The sequence below is a fragment of the Anomaloglossus baeobatrachus genome, chromosome 10, assembly GCF_048569485.1.
Source record: "Anomaloglossus baeobatrachus isolate aAnoBae1 chromosome 10, aAnoBae1.hap1, whole genome shotgun sequence".
NCBI lineage: Eukaryota > Metazoa > Chordata > Amphibia > Anura > Aromobatidae > Anomaloglossus > Anomaloglossus baeobatrachus.
Window position 1 is genome coordinate 151151569 of NC_134362.1, and position 18011 is coordinate 151169579.

Genomic DNA, 18011 nt, shown 5'->3' on the forward strand with positions numbered 1-18011 from the left:
ACCAGACAGTAGTTTCGACTGGAAGAGACTTTCGCTACTACACTAGCTGTTGGAGACAGTCATAGAGAGATAGGTATGACCGGGGGGGCGTATCTGACAAGGGGGTTGACTGAGACAAGTCTGGTGACAATGACCAACTTTATGTCAGAAGCTAAAGCTCAAATTTATCAGTGAGGGCCCTCTCGACTTGTAGGGCAAGGTAACACTAATGCCCTGTCTCAGGGCCCCTGTGGGTTATCAAATGTTCAACCCTACAAGTTTGAACAGAGGGGGGGGGATGTGAGGTAGGAACCACCAATGTTGTGGATGGTCGCAGTGGAAAAGGATCCCCCTGCGATATTGAACTGAAGGTGTGAGTGTGGGACCTGTAGTTCCACAGAACTTGGGTTGTAATTAAGGGTTAGGTTCCCTTTAAACTGTGACCAGTGTGATGGACAGGGCTGGAGAATCACATACCTCCACCTGTGGGTGTATCCGGTTGGGTTAAAGAGACTGTTAGTTTTAGAAACAGAGACAAGCCTGAGAGTGCTGCACATGGAGGATGTGTGCTCGAGATCTCAGTCTGTGTAAAGACTGAAGAGTAGAGATGAGCGAACCGGTCGCGGTTCGGCTCGAGGTTGGTTCGCCGAACGGACCTCCCGTTCGAGTTCGGTTCGTCGAACGTTCGACGAACCGAACTCGAACTGCATAGGAAACAATGGCAGGCAATCACAAACACAGAAAAACACCTAGAAAACACCCTCAAAGGTGTCCAAAAGGTCACAAACAACTCACAACACATGGGAAAGTGACAAGGACATATACTCATGCGAAAACAAAAGAGCTGGACAAGGAAAAAGAGGAGGACACACAGATATATGAGTATATGCAAGGAAACATGCCATTATTGTGCAACTTGAGCCCTGCTCATTCTTGGCTTCCAATCTTGATAAATTGCCTGAGCTCGCCACGTACGTCTTGGGGATCTTGTCGTGTCCTGCAGCCAGCGTTCTCTCGGAACCTGTCTTCAGTGCTGCTGTGGGTCTGCTGGCAGATAAGCACACGTGTCTGTCCACTGACAATGTGGACATGGCTCTCAGAGGACTTTTCTTCCCCGGGGTCAGCCAGGGGACGGGAAAGGCACGCGTATTTTTGAGAGTGCTTCATGCAAAGCATCTTTTTCTTTTTCAAAAGGGGGCTCAACCGATGCCAGTCAAGTGGGGTGTGTGTGGCCCAGTGAGTGGCAACGAGGGAGACTGTGGTTGGAGTCCCCTCGCTGTGTTTCTAAAAGAACCAAGATGAACAAGTCATGGCTCTCAGAGGACTTTTCTTCCCCGGGGTCAGCCAGGGGACGGGAAAGGCACGCGTATTTTTGAGAGTGCTTCATGCAAAGCATCTTTTTCTTTTTCAAAAGGGGGCTCAACCGATGCCAGTCAAGTGGGGTGTGTGTGGCCCAGTGAGTGGCAACGAGGGAGACTGTGGTTGGAGTCCCCTCGCTGTGTTTCTAAAAGAACCAAGATGAACAAGTCATGGCTCTCAGAGGACTTTTCTTCCCCGGGGTCAGCCAGGGGACGGGAAAGGCACGCGTATTTTTGAGAGTGCTTCATGCAAAGCATCTTTTTCTTTTTCAAAAGGGGGCTCAACCGATGCCAGTCAAGTGGGGTGTGTGTGGCCCAGTGAGTGGCAACGAGGGAGACTGTGGTTGGAGTCCCCTCGCTGTGTTTCTAAAAGAACCAAGATGAACAAGTCATGGCTCTCAGAGGACTTTTCTTCCCCGGGGTCAGCCAGGGGACGGGAAAGGCACGCGTATTTTTGAGAGTGCTTCATGCAAAGCATCTTTTTCTTTTTCAAAAGGGGGCTCAACCGATGCCAGTCAAGTGGGGTGTGTGTGGCCCAGTGAGTGGCAACAAGGGAGACTGTGGTTGGAGTCCCCTCGCTGTGTTTCTAAAAGAACCAAGATGAACAAGTCATGGCTCTCAGAGGACTTTTCTTCCCCGGGGTCAGCCAGGGGACGGGAAAGGCACGCGTATTTTTGAGAGTGCTTCATGCAAAGCATCTTTTTCTTTTTCAAAAGGGGGCTCAACCGATGCCAGTCAAGTGGGGTGTGTGTGGCCCAGTGAGTGGCAACGAGGGAGACTGTGGTTGGAGTCCCCTCGCTGTGTTTCTAAAAGAACCAAGATGAACAAGTCATGGCTCTCAGAGGACTTTTCTTCCCCGGGGTCAGCCAGGGGACGGGAAAGGCACGCGTATTTTTGAGAGTGCTTCATGCAAAGCATCTTTTTCTTTTTCAAAAGGGGGCTCAACCGATGCCAGTCAAGTGGGGTGTGTGTGGCCCAGTGAGTGGCAACGAGGGAGACTGTGGTTGGAGTCCCCTCGCTGTGTTTCTAAAAGAACCAAGATGAACAAGTCATGGCTCTCAGAGGACTTTTCTTCCCCGGGGTCAGCCAGGGGACGGGAAAGGCACGCGTATTTTTGAGAGTGCTTCATGCAAAGCATCTTTTTCTTTTTCAAAAGGGGGCTCAACCGATGCCAGTCAAGTGGGGTGTGTGTGGCCCAGTGAGTGGCAACGAGGGAGACTGTGGTTGGAGTCCCCTCGCTGTGTTTCTAAAAGAACCAAGATGAACAAGTCATGGCTCTCAGAGGACTTTTCTTCCCCGGGGTCAGCCAGGGGACGGGAAAGGCACGCGTATTTTTGAGAGTGCTTCATGCAAAGCATCTTTTTCTTTTTCAAAAGGGGGCTCAACCGATGCCAGTCAAGTGGGGTGTGTGTGGCCCAGTGAGTGGCAACGAGGGAGACTGTGGTTGGAGTCCCCTCGCTGTGTTTCTAAAAGAACCAAGATGAACAAGTCATGGCTCTCAGAGGACTTTTCTTCCCCGGGGTCAGCCAGGGGACGGGAAAGGCACGCGTATTTTTGAGAGTGCTTCATGCAAAGCATCTTTTTCTTTTTCAAAAGGGGGCTCAACCGATGCCAGTCAAGTGGGGTGTGTGTGGCCCAGTGAGTGGCAACGAGGGAGACTGTGGTTGGAGTCCCCTCGCTGTGTTTCTAAAAGAACCAAGATGAACAAGTCATGGCTCTCAGAGGACTTTTCTTCCCCGGGGTCAGCCAGGGGACGGGAAAGGCACGCGTATTTTTGAGAGTGCTTCATGCAAAGCATCTTTTTCTTTTTCAAAAGGGGGCTCAACCGATGCCAGTCAAGTGGGGTGTGTGTGGCCCAGTGAGTGGCAACGAGGGAGACTGTGGTTGGAGTCCCCTCGCTGTGTTTCTAAAAGAACCAAGATGAACAAGTCATGGCTCTCAGAGGACTTTTCTTCCCCGGGGTCAGCCAGGGGACGGGAAAGGCACGCGTATTTTTGAGAGTGCTTCATGCAAAGCATCTTTTTCTTTTTCAAAAGGGGGCTCAACCGATGCCAGTCAAGTGGGGTGTGTGTGGCCCAGTGAGTGGCAATGAGGGAGACTGTGGTTGGAGTCCCCTCGCTGTGTTTCTAAAAGAACCAAGATGAACAAGTCATGGCTCTCAGAGGACTTTTCTTCCCCGGGGTCAGCCAGGGGACGGGAAAGGCACGCGTATTTTTGAGAGTGCTTCATGCAAAGCATCTTTTTCTTTTTCAAAAGGGGGCTCAACCGATGCCAGTCAAGTGGGGTGTGTGTGGCCCAGTGAGTGGCAACGAGGGAGACTGTGGTTGGAGTCCCCTCGCTGTGTTTCTAAAAGAACCAAGATGAACAAGTCATGGCTCTCAGAGGACTTTTCTTCCCCGGGGTCAGCCAGGGGACGGGAAAGGCACGCGTATTTTTGAGAGTGCTTCATGCAAAGCATCTTTTTCTTTTTCAAAAGGGGGCTCAACCGATGCCAGTCAAGTGGGGTGTGTGTGGCCCAGTGAGTGGCAACGAGGGAGACTGTGGTTGGAGTCCCCTCGCTGTGTTTCTAAAAGAACCAAGATGAACAAGTCATGGCTCTCAGAGGACTTTTCTTCCCCGGGGTCAGCCAGGGGACGGGAAAGGCACGCGTATTTTTGAGAGTGCTTCATGCAAAGCATCTTTTTCTTTTTCAAAAGGGGGCTCAACCGATGCCAGTCAAGTGGGGTGTGTGTGGCCCAGTGAGTGGCAACGAGGGAGACTGTGGTTGGAGTCCCCTCGCTGTGTTTCTAAAAGAACCAAGATGAACAAGTCATGGCTCTCAGAGGACTTTTCTTCCCCGGGGTCAGCCAGGGGACGGGAAAGGCACGCGTATTTTTGAGAGTGCTTCATGCAAAGCATCTTTTTCTTTTTCAAAAGGGGGCTCAACCGATGCCAGTCAAGTGGGGTGTGTGTGGCCCAGTGAGTGGCAACGAGGGAGACTGTGGTTGGAGTCCCCTCGCTGTGTTTCTAAAAGAACCAAGATGAACAAGTCATGGCTCTCAGAGGACTTTTCTTCCCCGGGGTCAGCCAGGGGACGGGAAAGGCACGCGTATTTTTGAGAGTGCTTCATGCAAAGCATCTTTTTCTTTTTCAAAAGGGGGCTTAACCGATGCCAGTCAAGTGGGGTGTGTGTGGCCCAGTGAGTGGCAACGAGGGAGACTGTGGTTGGAGTCCCCTCGCTGTGTTTCTAAAAGAACCAAGATGAACAAGTCATGGCTCTCAGAGGACTTTTCTTCCCCGGGGTCAGCCAGGGGACGGGAAAGGCACGCGTATTTTTGAGAGTGCTTCATGCAAAGCATCTTTTTCTTTTTCAAAAGGGGGCTCAACCGATGCCAGTCAAGTGGGGTGTGTGTGGCCCAGTGAGTGGCAACGAGGGAGACTGTGGTTGGAGTCCCCTCGCTGTGTTTCTAAAAGAACCAAGATGAACAAGTCATGGCTCTCAGAGGACTTTTCTTCCCCGGGGTCAGCCAGGGGACGGGAAAGGCACGCGTATTTTTGAGAGTGCTTCATGCAAAGCATCTTTTTCTTTTTCAAAAGGGGGCTCAACCGATGCCAGTCAAGTGGGGTGTGTGTGGCCCAGTGAGTGGCAACGAGGGAGACTGTGGTTGGAGTCCCCTCGCTGTTTTTCTAAAAGAACCAAGATGAACAAGTCGTGGCTCTCAGAGGACTTTTCTTCCCCGGGGTCAGCCAGGGGACGGGAAAGGCACGCGTATTTTTGAGAGTGCTTCATGCAAAGCATCTTTTTCTTTTTCAAAAGGGGGCTCAACCGATGCCAGTCAAGTGGGGTGTGTGTGGCCCAGTGAGTGGCAACGAGGGAGACTGTGGTTGGAGTCCCCTCGCTGTGTTTCTAAAAGAACCAAGATGAACAAGTCATGGCTCTCAGAGGACTTTTCTTCCCCGGGGTCAGCCAGGGGACGGGAAAGGCACGCGTATTTTTGAGAGTGCTTCATGCAAAGCATCTTTTTCTTTTTCAAAAGGGGGCTCAACCGATGCCAGTCAAGTGGGGTGTGTGTGGCCCAGTGAGTGGCAACGAGGGAGACTGTGGTTGGAGTCCCCTCGCTGTGTTTCTAAAAGAACCAAGATGAACAAGTCATGGCTCTCAGAGGACTTTTCTTCCCCGGGGTCAGCCAGGGGACGGGAAAGGCACGCGTATTTTTGAGAGTGCTTCATGCAAAGCATCTTTTTCTTTTTCAAAAGGGGGCTCAACCGATGCCAGTCAAGTGGGGTGTGTGTGGCCCAGTGAGTGGCAACGAGGGAGACTGTGGTTGGAGTCCCCTCGCTGTGTTTCTAAAAGAACCAAGATGAACAAGTCATGGCTCTCAGAGGACTTTTCTTCCCCGGGGTCAGCCAGGGGACGGGAAAGGCACGCGTATTTTTGAGAGTGCTTCATGCAAAGCATCTTTTTCTTTTTCAAAAGGGGGCTCAACCGATGCCAGTCAAGTGGGGTGTGTGTGGCCCAGTGAGTGGCAACGAGGGAGACTGTGGTTGGAGTCCCCTCGCTGTGTTTCTAAAAGAACCAAGATGAACAAGTCATGGCTCTCAGAGGACTTTTCTTCCCCGGGGTCAGCCAGGGGACGGGAAAGGCACGCGTATTTTTGAGAGTGCTTCATGCAAAGCATCTTTTTCTTTTTCAAAAGGGGGCTCAACCGATGCCAGTCAAGTGGGGTGTGTGTGGCCCAGTGAGTGGCAACGAGGGAGACTGTGGTTGGAGTCCCCTCGCTGTGTTTCTAAAAGAACCAAGATGAACAAGTCATGGCTCTCAGAGGACTTTTCTTCCCCGGGGTCAGCCAGGGGACGGGAAAGGCACGCGTATTTTTGAGAGTGCTTCATGCAAAGCATCTTTTTCTTTTTCAAAAGGGGGCTCAACCGATGCCAGTCAAGTGGGGTGTGTGTGGCCCAGTGAGTGGCAACGAGGGAGACTGTGGTTGGAGTCCCCTCGCTGTGTTATACATGCTTTTAGAAGGGCATGACATGGCTTGGAGGTTGACTTTCATAAAATGCAAACTGTTGGCTACCAAAATGCTGCCTTTCCAACAACTGTGGTTATAGGCAATGAGGAACATACTGATGAAGATGAGACGCAGATACCCGATTGGGATGACAACTTAAATATTCGGTCAGGGCAAGAAGAAACTCGGTCTGAGGGGGAGGGGAGTGCAAACACAACAATTGATGATGAAGTTCTAGATCCCACCTACTGTCAACCCACAGTCAGACACTCGAGGAGGTCAATAGAGGCGGTGGAGGAGGATGCAACCGACGTCGAAGTAACCTGGCGCCTTCCTGGACACAGTCGGTGCACTGGTAGCACGTCTACAACTGCATCCTCAGCCACCACTCTGCCTCTGAGCATTATTCGGGGTGGATCAACAGGTCGCATGGCCTCTAAGCCTTGCCTAGCCTGGTCCTTTTTTGACATAAAAAAAGATCGGCCAAATTATGTGATCTGTAACATTTGCCATGGTTATCTTAGTAGAGGTCAAAACCTCAGCAGTTTGACAACTTCTTCCATGAATCGTCACATGAATAAATATCATATGGCCTGGTGGGAAGCTCACCGTGCTGCAATGCGGCCTAGTGGAGCCAACCATCCACCGCCTGCCCCTTCCAGGGCATCCGCGCGCTCGTCATCTTCTAGGACTGTGGGGACAGCTGTCACACCTGTTTTTCCACCCACAACTTCCACCACTGTAACCGCAACAGGCAGTTTGCTTGGTAGGTCGTCAGTTGGTTTGGAAGGGGAAACAATTGAGTGTGTACAGCTCTCTCAGACATCGATAGCACCAACTTTGGATGAAGGCAACATCATGTCTCCGCCTGCACTTTCCTCCCAAAGCTGCATTTTTCCAGGGACACCCTACTCAACACCGTCTACACACAGCAGCCAGATCTCTGTCCCTCAGATGTGGTCAAATAAAAGGCCACTTCCTTCGACCCATGACAAAGCGAAGAGGTTGACTCTATCCCTCTGTAAGCTGTTGGCTACAGAAATGCTGCCTTTCCGCCTAGTGGACACACAGGATTTTAGAGACCTTATATCTGTCGCTGTGCCCCAGTACCAGATGCCTAGTCGCCACTACTTCTCTAAGAAAGGTGTGCCCGCGCTACACCAGCATGTCGCACACAATATCACCGCTTCCTTGAGAAACTCTGTGTGTGAACGGGTGAATTTCAGCACCGATACTTGGACCAGTAAGCATGGACAGGGACGTTACATGTCGCTGACTGGGCACTGGGTAACTATGGTGATAGATGGTGAAGGGTCTGCTGCACAAGTCTTGCCGTCCCCACGACTTGTGTGTCAATCCTCTGTCTGTCCAAGTTCCGCCACTGCTTCTGCATCCTCCACCTCATCTGGGTCCTCCACCTCCGCCCCAAGCCTGCCTGGTCAGGCCACCAGCGTTCTCACTGCGCAGAAGGAATCACGCACCCCTCATTACTATGCTGGCAGCAGAGCGCAACGGCATCAGGCGGTCTTTAGCTTGACATGTCTTGGGAATAAGAGTCACACAGCTGAGGAGTTGTGGTCAGCTCTGCGGTCCGAGTTTAATAAATGGTTGTCTCCACTCAACCTGCAGCCTGGTAAGGCCGTGTGCGACAATGCTGCAAACCTGGGTGCGGCCCTTCGCCTGGGCAAGGTGACACACGTGCCTTGTATGGCTCACGTGTTGAACCTTGTTGTCCAGCAATTTTTAACACACTATCCCGGCCTAGATGGCCTTCTGACCAGGGCACGGAAACTGTCTGCAGTGCTCACTTCCGCCGTTCAAGCGCCGCAGCTGAGCGACTTGCATCGCTCCAGAAGTCTTTCGGCCTGCCGGTTCATCGCCTGAAATGCGATGTGGCGACACGCTGGAATTCAACTCTCCACATGTTACAGCGACTGTGGCAGCACCGCAGAGCCCTGGTGCAATACGTCATGACGTATAGCCTGGGCCAACGAGATGCAGAGGTGGGGCAGATCACCCTGATGGAGTGATCTCAGATCACGGACCTATGCACCCTTCTGCACAGTTTCGACATGGCGACGAATATGTTTAGCGCTGACAATGCCATTATCAGCATGACGATTACAGTCATTTACATGCTGGAGCACACGCTAAACACTATTCGGAGTCAGGGGGTGGGACAACAGGAAGGGGAGGAACTACAGGAGGATTCATATGCGCAAGACACAACAACATCACCAAGGTCCAGACGTTCATCATCACCAACGCGGCAGGCATGGGACCATGGGGGACAGGGATCAACAAGGGCGCATGGTAGCAGGCGAGATGTTGAGGAAGGTGCAGGAGGACATGAAGATATGGAGGACGAACTGTCCATGGACATGAAAGACTCAGCTGATGAGGGGGACCTTGGTCAAATTTAAGTTGAAAGAGGTTGGGGGGAGATGACAGAGGAAGAAAGAACGGTTAGCACCTCTATGCCACAAACACAGCGTGGACTTGGTCCGCATGGCTGCGCAAGACACATGAGTGCCTTCTTGTTGCACTACCTCCAACATGACCCTCGTATTGTCAAAATTAGAAGTGATGATGACTACTGGCTTGCCACACTATTAGATCCCCGGGACAAGTCCAAATTTTGTGACATAATTCCACCCATAGAAAGGGACGCACGTATGCAGGAGTATCAGCAGAAGCTGTTACTCGATCTTAGCTCGGCTTTTCCACCAAACAACCGTGCAGGTGAAGGGAGTGATTCTCCCAGTTGTAACTTGACAAACATGGGACGGCCTCGTCATCTTCAACAGTCTACCCGTACCAGTAGGACCGTATCTGGTGCTGGTAACAGCAATTTTATGGAATCTTTTCATAATTTTTTTAGACCCTCCTTTGCAAGGCCACCAGAGACATCAAGTGTGTCACATAGTCAACGGATAGAGAGGATGATACAGGAGTATCTCCAAATGAACATCGATGCAATGACTTTGCAAATGGAGCCTTGCTCCTTTTGTGCTTCAAATCTAGAAAAATGTCAAGAGCTCTCCAGTTACGCCTTGAAGATTTTGTCGTGTCCAGCTGCCAGCGTTGTCTCTGAACGTGTCTTCAGTGCTGCTGGGTGTGTGCTGACAGATAAGCGCACGCGTCTGTCCAGTGACAATGTGGACAGACTGACGTTCATCAAAATGAACAAGTCATGGATCCAGAAGGAATTTACTACCCCTGTGTCATCCTGGGGAGAGTAAATGCTTGTGGATTTGGAATGTGCTTGATGCAAATCAAAACATCCTGTTTGCAACTAGGGAACAAGTCCTGCCACTGATGGGGTGTCTGTGTGCCCAATTTGGGGAAAAAAGGTAGACTCCGCTTGGAGTAACCCTTGCTTGCTGTGTTTTTTAAAAATGATACAAGATGAACAGATCTGAAGGCAAGATGAAGGCAACATCATGTCTCCGCCTGCACTTTTCTCACAAACCTGCATTTTTCCAGGGACACCGTACTCAACACCGTCTACAGACAGCAGCCAGATCTCTGTCCCTCAGATGTGGTCAAATAAAAGGCCACTTACTGCGACCCATGACAAAGCTAAGTGGTTGACTCTATCCCTCTGTAAGCTGTTGGCTACCGAAATGCTGCCTTTACGCGTAGTGGACACACAGGATTTTACAGACCTTATGTCTGTCGCTGTGCCCCAGTACCAGATGCCCAATCACCACTGCTTCTCCAAGAAAAGCATGCCCGCGCTACACCAGCATGTCGCACACAACATCACCACTTCCTTGAGAAAATCTGTGTGCGACAGGGTGCATTTCAACACAGATACTTGGACCAGTAAGCATAGACAGGGTCATTACATGTCACTGACTGGGCACTGGCAAACTATGGTGAGAGATGGAGAAGGGTCTGCTGTACAAGTCTTGCCGTCCCCACGAGTTGTTTCAATCCTTGTTCTGTATGTAGAAGTTAATACACTGCTTCTGCCTCTTCAACCTCGTGTGGGTCCTCTACCTTGGCGCAAACCCTGTGTGGTCAGGCCACCCTTCCTTGCAACTGCGCACAAGGACTACCACACACCTCCTTACTATGCTGGCAGCAGAGCTCAATGCCATCAGGCGGTCAAAGCTTTACTTTGAAATGTATGGGAAATGTGAGTCACACCGCTATTACAGAGAATAGTAGTCAGGCAGGGTCAAAACATTAATTGAGGAACAGGAACAGAATGGGACGGCCAGGAAAGAATCAGAAAACAAGCAGAGGTGAAATGCGTATCGGCCAACAAGGTACATAAACAGCAAGCAGGAAAAGTAGTCAGGTAACAAGCACACAAAATCATAAAACTGAACTGGGGGTAAAATTAACCAGAGGTTCATAGCTATGTCTGGCAGTGGTCTGCAGACAGGATGGGCATAAAAAAGGGTGTGGTGTCTTCCCATTGGTTGTAGCTGAATGATGGTATTTCATCTGTGAGATACCCACCAGCTACATTCAGCCAGAGATTCTGCATCTGTCAAGGTAATGCAGCCCAGTGGGTGAGCATAACCTGCGTCCACCTGCGCCGCTGGCATCGACTACTCTCCCATCATCAGCACTATTCATGAAAGGAACACGTTGTCACCTGGCGACCGGAGTACAAATTGACGGAGCGGACTCCGTTGGTGACTTAACAGCCGTGTGCGGCAATGATGCAAACCTGGCTGCGGGCCATCCTCAGGGCAATGTGACACACGTGCCTTTTAGGGCTCACGTGTTGAACCGAATTCGCCAGCAATTTTTAAAACACCATCACGGCCTACATGGCCTTGTGCAGTGGGCACGCTCGCTATGTGCTCACTTCCATCGTGCGCACACAGCAGCTCAACAACTTTCATCACTCCGGAAGTCTTAGGGTCTGGCAGTTAAACGCCGTAAATGCGATGTTTCGACACGCAGGAATTGGAATCTGCACATGTTGCAGCGTGTGTGGCAGCACCGCAGAGCCCTGCTGAAATACGGTAAGACATATAGGCTGGGATAACTTGATCCAGAGGTGGTGCAGATCACGCTGCTGGTGTGGTGTCAGATCAAGGACCTATGCACCCTGCTACACAGTTTTGAAATGTCGACGAAGATGTTTAGCACTGGCAATGTCATTCTCAGCGTGACAATTCTGGTCATCTACATGATGGAGCACACTGTAATTATTATTCGGAGTCAGGTGTTGGGACAAGAGGAAGGGGAGGAAGTACAGGAGGAGTCATATGCGGAAGGGATAACAAGATCTACGAGGTCCAGATGGTCAGCGGCACCTATGCGGCAGTCATGGTGAGGGAGAGGGATTAACAAGGGCGCATAGTATCAGCAAAAAGTGTTGATGAAAGTGCAGGAGCCCATGAAGAAATGGAGGACGAACTGGCGATGGGCATGGAAGACTCAGCAGATGAGTGAGAGCTTGCTCACATTTCGGTTGTGCGAGGTTGGGGGGAGAGGGCAGAGGAAGGATGCACGATTCTCACCTCTCTGCCACCAACACACCAAGGACTTGGTCCTCCTGGATGCACAAGACACATGAGCGCCTTCTTGCTGCACTACCTACATGACCCTCGGATTGTATGAATTTGAACTAATCCTGAATACTGGGTTGCCACACTGTTAGATCCCCGGTACAAGACAAAATTTGGCGAACTAATTCCTGCCATAGAAATAGACGCACGTATACAGGAGTATCTGCAGAATGTGGTACGCAATCTTAGATCTACTTGTCCACTAAACACCAGTGCTGCACAGAGTGAATCTCAACGCTTTGTCATGGATAGGAGGAAATGGTCTTTTACTTGTCCACATCGGAGGGACCGAGGGATGGCTGCTGTGCTGAGATGGCGTTGAGTACGGTGTCCCTGCACAGTTGCACTTTTGGTCATATCCCAAAATGAGTTGAAAAAGGACAGATGCTGTTGGAAAGGGGAACAGGTGTGTTGGAAAGGGGAAAAAAGTTTTGGTCCGTGGATTTGGTGGTTAAGCAACTGTAACATTTGCTGAAGAAACAACATCTGTTACAGTGGGACTGGCAGATTTGGATAAAGTGGTATATAATCTGTGACCGCTATATAACGAAAATTAATAAGAAAAGAAAGAGAAAGGTATATATCCCCATCAGCAGTCAGTGTCCACCGTGCTCCCAGTTGGAAAAGGAGAGGTTGGCAACTTGAAGGTTTGGTGGAGGATACAGAGCTGTGTGGCTATGAAACTAATAGTAGCCTGAACCGAGTTAGACGCCATTCGGATCTGGAGACTGTGAGCCCTGTTAGCGTCACAGGGTCCACATGCCCACCCAGCCCAGGAACTCCCTGTTAACAACACAGGGGCCATTGAGTACGCTGACCGTGTGCGTAGGGGCCACACCTGTGGACAGCAGGCGCATCAGCAGCAGCAGGCCTGTTAATGCCACTGGGCTGCACAAGCAGGACTGTTAGGACAGGAGCTGGTCTTAACCGTTCTGCGTTACCAACTGTGGTGGTGGCCTGCATCCACCACCCGATCCCTGCCTACCTCTGGCCTAAAGCCGCAATGGGTTCAACACATGGAGGTGTGCTCTTTCGGAGCATAATAGAAGACTGCGCACCTCCTTGTTGGCTCCAGCCCCTTTTATAACCTGGGTCCGCCCCAAACCAGGGTGAACCACAATGCACCTCCTGGAGACAAAAGTAGAGTGACACGTCATGAGTGGCATAACTAGCGTCCTATTTGGAAACGCAACTTCAATGATGACCTCATGGCTGCCATGACCCAAACACCTCACCAGTCATCGTCTGAGCATCAATAATGCGGTGACAAGTCATAGGTGTGGGCCTCTGCAAGCCATTTGGGAGGACACCTGATGCCCTGTGGTCTATATGGGACCCCCACATCAGGGCCAGGGCCAAAGAGTTCATTACCGGACCTAGTCTCTGATGCAGGAAGTGCCTGAGCATGCTCAGTAGCATGAAATACAGTCTCTGAAAAAAGACTATCAGCTTTAGCATGGTGTCTATGCCCAAAACAGGACTTATACCCGGCACGGAATGCAAGCACCTGTGCAAAGAGGCTTTTCACACTTAGTGTGGGAGCATGCGCTGTATCCCGAAATGAAAACTTAGCGTCAGGAATGGCACAGTCAGGCTGAGCATACTCACTAGGCGAAACACTGTAATTATGCTGCAGCTGGGGTACATCGGCACACGCATGCGCACTAGCTGCCTCTCCACACTTAGACGTGGAGGGGAAATTTGTCTTGGAGATGCTGTCTATGAACAGAAGGAAAAGCTAAAGGAAGCCTGACTTTCTATCCCTCCGAATTATGAAATGCAGCAATGAATTCCATGAGTTTGCTATAACATTAGCGTAGCAAAATATGCATGAGGGTGTGATGTAGAGGTGCTAGAAATAGCTTGTCACCAGTGGGGCACTAATGGAATACAACAGCCAGTTCTATGATGCCACAAAATGGCAGTATTTTGTGCTATCATTATAGCTTATTAAAAACAGAGCACGAGGTTGTCATGCAGAGGTGCTGCACATAGATTTGCAGTAGTGTGAATTGACAAAAGTACAATAGCCACGTTTAGGATACAACTAGGTACAGTGAGTGTTTGCTAGTATAATGGCTGAGTTTAAAAAAGTTTGAGTGTGCAATGCAGGCAGATGTCCTGCAAATAACGTTCCAATACTGTGAATTGACAAAAGTACAATAGCCACGTTTAGGATACAACTAGGTACAGTGAGTGTTTGCTAGTATAATGGCTGAGTTTAAAAAAGTTTGAGTGTGCAATGCAGGCAGACGTCCTGCAAATAACGTTCCAATACTGTGAATTGACAAAAGTACAATAGCCACGTTTAGGATACAACTAGGTACAGTGAGTGTTTGCTAGTATAATGGCTGAGTTTAAAAAAGTTTGAGTGTGCAATGCAGGCAGATGTCCTGCAAATAACGTTCCAATACTGTGAATTGACAAAAGTACAATAGCCACGTTTAGGATACAACTAGGTACAGTGAGTGTTTGCTAGTATAATGGCTGAGTTTAAAAAAGTTTGAGTGTGCAATGCAGGCAGACGTCCTGCAAATAACGTTCCAATACTGTGAATTGACAAAAGTACAATAGCCACGTTTAGGATACAACTAGGTACAGTGAGTGTTTGCTAGTATAATGGCTGAGTTTAAAAAGTTTGAGTGTGCAATGCAGGCAGACGTCCTGCAAATAACGTTCCAATACTGTGAATTGACAAAAGTACAATAGCCACGTTTAGGATACAACTAGGTACAGTGAGTGTTTGCTAGTATAATGGCTGAGTTTAAAAAAGTTTGAGTGTGCAATGCAGGCAGACGTGCTGCAAATAACGTTCCAATACTGTGAATTGACAAAAGTACAATAGCCACGTTTAGGATACAACTAGGTACAGTGAGTGTTTGCTAGTATAATGGCTGAGTTTAAAAAAGTTTGAGTGTGCAATGCAGGCAGACGTCCTGCAAATAACGTTCCAATACTGTGAATTGACAAAAGTTCAATAGCCACGTTTAGGATACAACTAGGTACAGTGAGTGTTTGCTAGTATAATGGCTGAGTTTAAAAAATTTTGAGTGTGCAAGGCAGGCAGATGTCCTGCAAATAACGTTCCAATACTGTGAATTGACAAAAGTACAATAGCCACGTTTAGGATACAACTAGGTACAGTGAGTGTTTGCTAGTAAAATGGCTGAGTTTAAAAAAGTTTGAGTGTGCAAGGCAGGCAGATGTCCTGCAAATAACGTTCCAATACTGTGAATTGACAAAAGTACAATAGCCACGTTTAGGATACAACTAGGTACAGTGAGTGTTTGCTAGTATAATGGCTGAGTTTAAAAAAGTTTGAGTGTGCAGTGCAGGCAGACGTGCTGCAAAAAACGTTCCAATACTGTGAATTGACAAAAGTACAATAGCCACGTTTAGGATACAACTAGGTACAGTGAGTGTTTGCTAGTATAATGGCTGAGTTTAAAAAAGTTTGAGTGTGCAATGCAGGCAGACGTGCTGCAAATAACGTTCCAATACTGTCAATTGACAAAAGTACAATAGCCACGTTTAGGATACAACTAGGTACAGTGAGTGTTTGCTAGTATAATGGCTGAGTTTAAAAAAGTTTGAGTGTGCAATGCAGGCAGATGTCCTGCAAATAACGTTCCAATACTGTGAATTGACAAAAGTACAATAGCCACGTTTAGGATACAACTAGGTACAGTGAGTGTTTGCTAGTATAATGGCTGAGTTTAAAAAAGTTTGAGTGTGCAATGCAGGCAGACGTCCTGCAAATAACGTTCCAATACTGTGAATTGACAAAAGTACAATAGCCACGTTTAGGATACAACTAGGTACAGTGAGTGTTTGCTAGTATAATGGCTGAGTTTAAAAAAGTTTGAGTGTGCAAGGCAGGCAGATGTCCTGCAAATAACGTTCCAATACTGTGAATTGACAAAAGTACAATAGCCACGTTTACGATACAACTAGGTACAGTGAGTGTTTGCTAGTATAATGGCTGAGTTTAAAAAAGTTTGAGTGTGCAATGCAGGCAGACGTGCTGCAAATAACGTTCCAATACTGTGAATTGACAAAAGTACAATAGCCACGTTTAGGATACAACTAGGTACAGTGAGTGTTTGCTAGTATAATGGCTGAGTTTAAAAAAGTTTGAGTGTGCAATGCAGGCAGACGTGCTGCAAATAACGTTCCAATACTGTGAATTGACAAAAGTACAATAGCCACGTTTAGGATACAACTAGGTAGAGTGAGTGTTTGCTAGTATAATGGCTGAGTTTAAAAAAGTTTGAGTGTGCAATGCAGGCAGATGTCCTGCAAATAACGTTCCAATACTGTGAATTGACAAAAGTACAATAGCCACGTTTAGGATACAACTAGGTACAGTGAGTGTTTGCTAGTATAATGGCTGAGTTTAAAAAAGTTTGAGTGTGCAAGGCAGGCAGATGTCCTGCAAATAACGTTCCAATACTGTGAATTGACAAAAGTACAATAGCCACGTTTAGGATACAACTAGATACAGTGAGTGTTTGCTAGTATAATGGCTGAGTTTAAAAAAGTTTGAGTGTGCAATGCAGGCAGATGTCCTGCAAATAACGTTCCAATACTGTGAATTGACAAAAGTCCAATAGCCACGTATAGGATGCCACTAGGTACACTGAGTGTTTGCTAGTATAATGGCTTCGTTATAATTAATTGGAGTGTGCAACGCAGGCAGATGCGCTCTGCAAATGTCTTGGCACTAGTGGGACTATAGCAAAGTCCAATAGCCACGTATAGGATGCCACTAGGTACACTGAGTGTTTGCTAGTAAAATTGCTTAGTTTAAAAAAGTTGTAGTGTGCAATGCAGGCAGACGTGCTCTGCAAATGTCTTTGCACTAGTGGGACTATAGCAAAGTCCAATAGCCACGTATAGGATGCCACTAGGTACACTGAGTGTTTGCTAGTAAAATTGCTTAGTTTAAAAAAGTTGTAGTGTGCAATGCAGGCAGACGTGCTCTGCAAATGTCTTTGCACTAGTGGGACTATAGCAAAGTCCAATAGCCACGTATAGGATGCCACTAGGTACACTGAGTGTTTGCTAGTAAAATTGCTTAGTTTAAAAAACTTGGAGTGTGCAATGCAGGCAGATGTGCTCTGCTAATGTCTTTGCACTAGTGGGACTATAGCAAAGTCCAATAGCCACGTATAGGATGCCACTAGGTACACTGAGTGTTTGCTAGTATAATGGCTTCGTTATAATTAGTTGGAGTGTGCAACGCAGGCAGATGCGCTCTGCAAATGTCTTGGCACTAGTGGGACTATAGCAAAGTCCAATAGCCACGTATAGGATGCCACTAGGTACACTGAGTGTTTGCTAGTAAAATTGCTTAGTTTAAAAAAGTTGTAGTGTGCAATGCAGGCAGACGTGCTCTGCAAATGTCTTTGCACTAGTGGGACTATAGCAAAGTCCAATAGCCACGTATAGGATGCCACTAGGTACACTGAGTGTTTGCTAGTAAAATTGCTTAGTTTAAAAAAGTTGTAGTGTGCAATGCAGGCAGACGTGCTCTGCAAATGTCTTTGCACTAGTGGGACTATAGCAAAGTCCAATAGCCACGTATAGGATGCCACTAGGTACACTGAGTGTTTGCTAGTAAAATTGCTTAGTTTAAAAAACTTGGAGTGTGCAATGCAGGCAGATGTGCTCTGCTAATGTCTTTGCACTAGTGGGACTATAGTAAAGGCCAATAGCCACGTTTAGGATGCCACTAGGTACACTGAGTGTTTGCTAGTATAATGGCTTACTTAGAATGAGTTGGAGTGTGCAGAGGACAAGAGGGTACAGTGGCAGGATTGTGGTGCTCTGGGTAGAGGAATGGAAGCCTGCCTTTCTATTCCCTCCTAATGGTGAAATGCAGGGAGGAAATCCCTGACCTGGGCTACACAGACGCTGTTGCTGTTTGCAGGACCTGTCACCTATGGCTCTCTGACCCTGCCGCTTTGAGCCCTTAAAAGGACTGCTAGAATGTGCTCTCCCTAAGCTGTCTAACGCTGTGTATGCAGCGCATACAGCTGTATCGGCTATAGGACTCAGGAGGACGGAGCTGCGACACTGATGTCTGACACCAAAGACGCAGAAGGCAGATAATGGCGTTCGTGAAGAAAATGTCCGGTTTTATAATG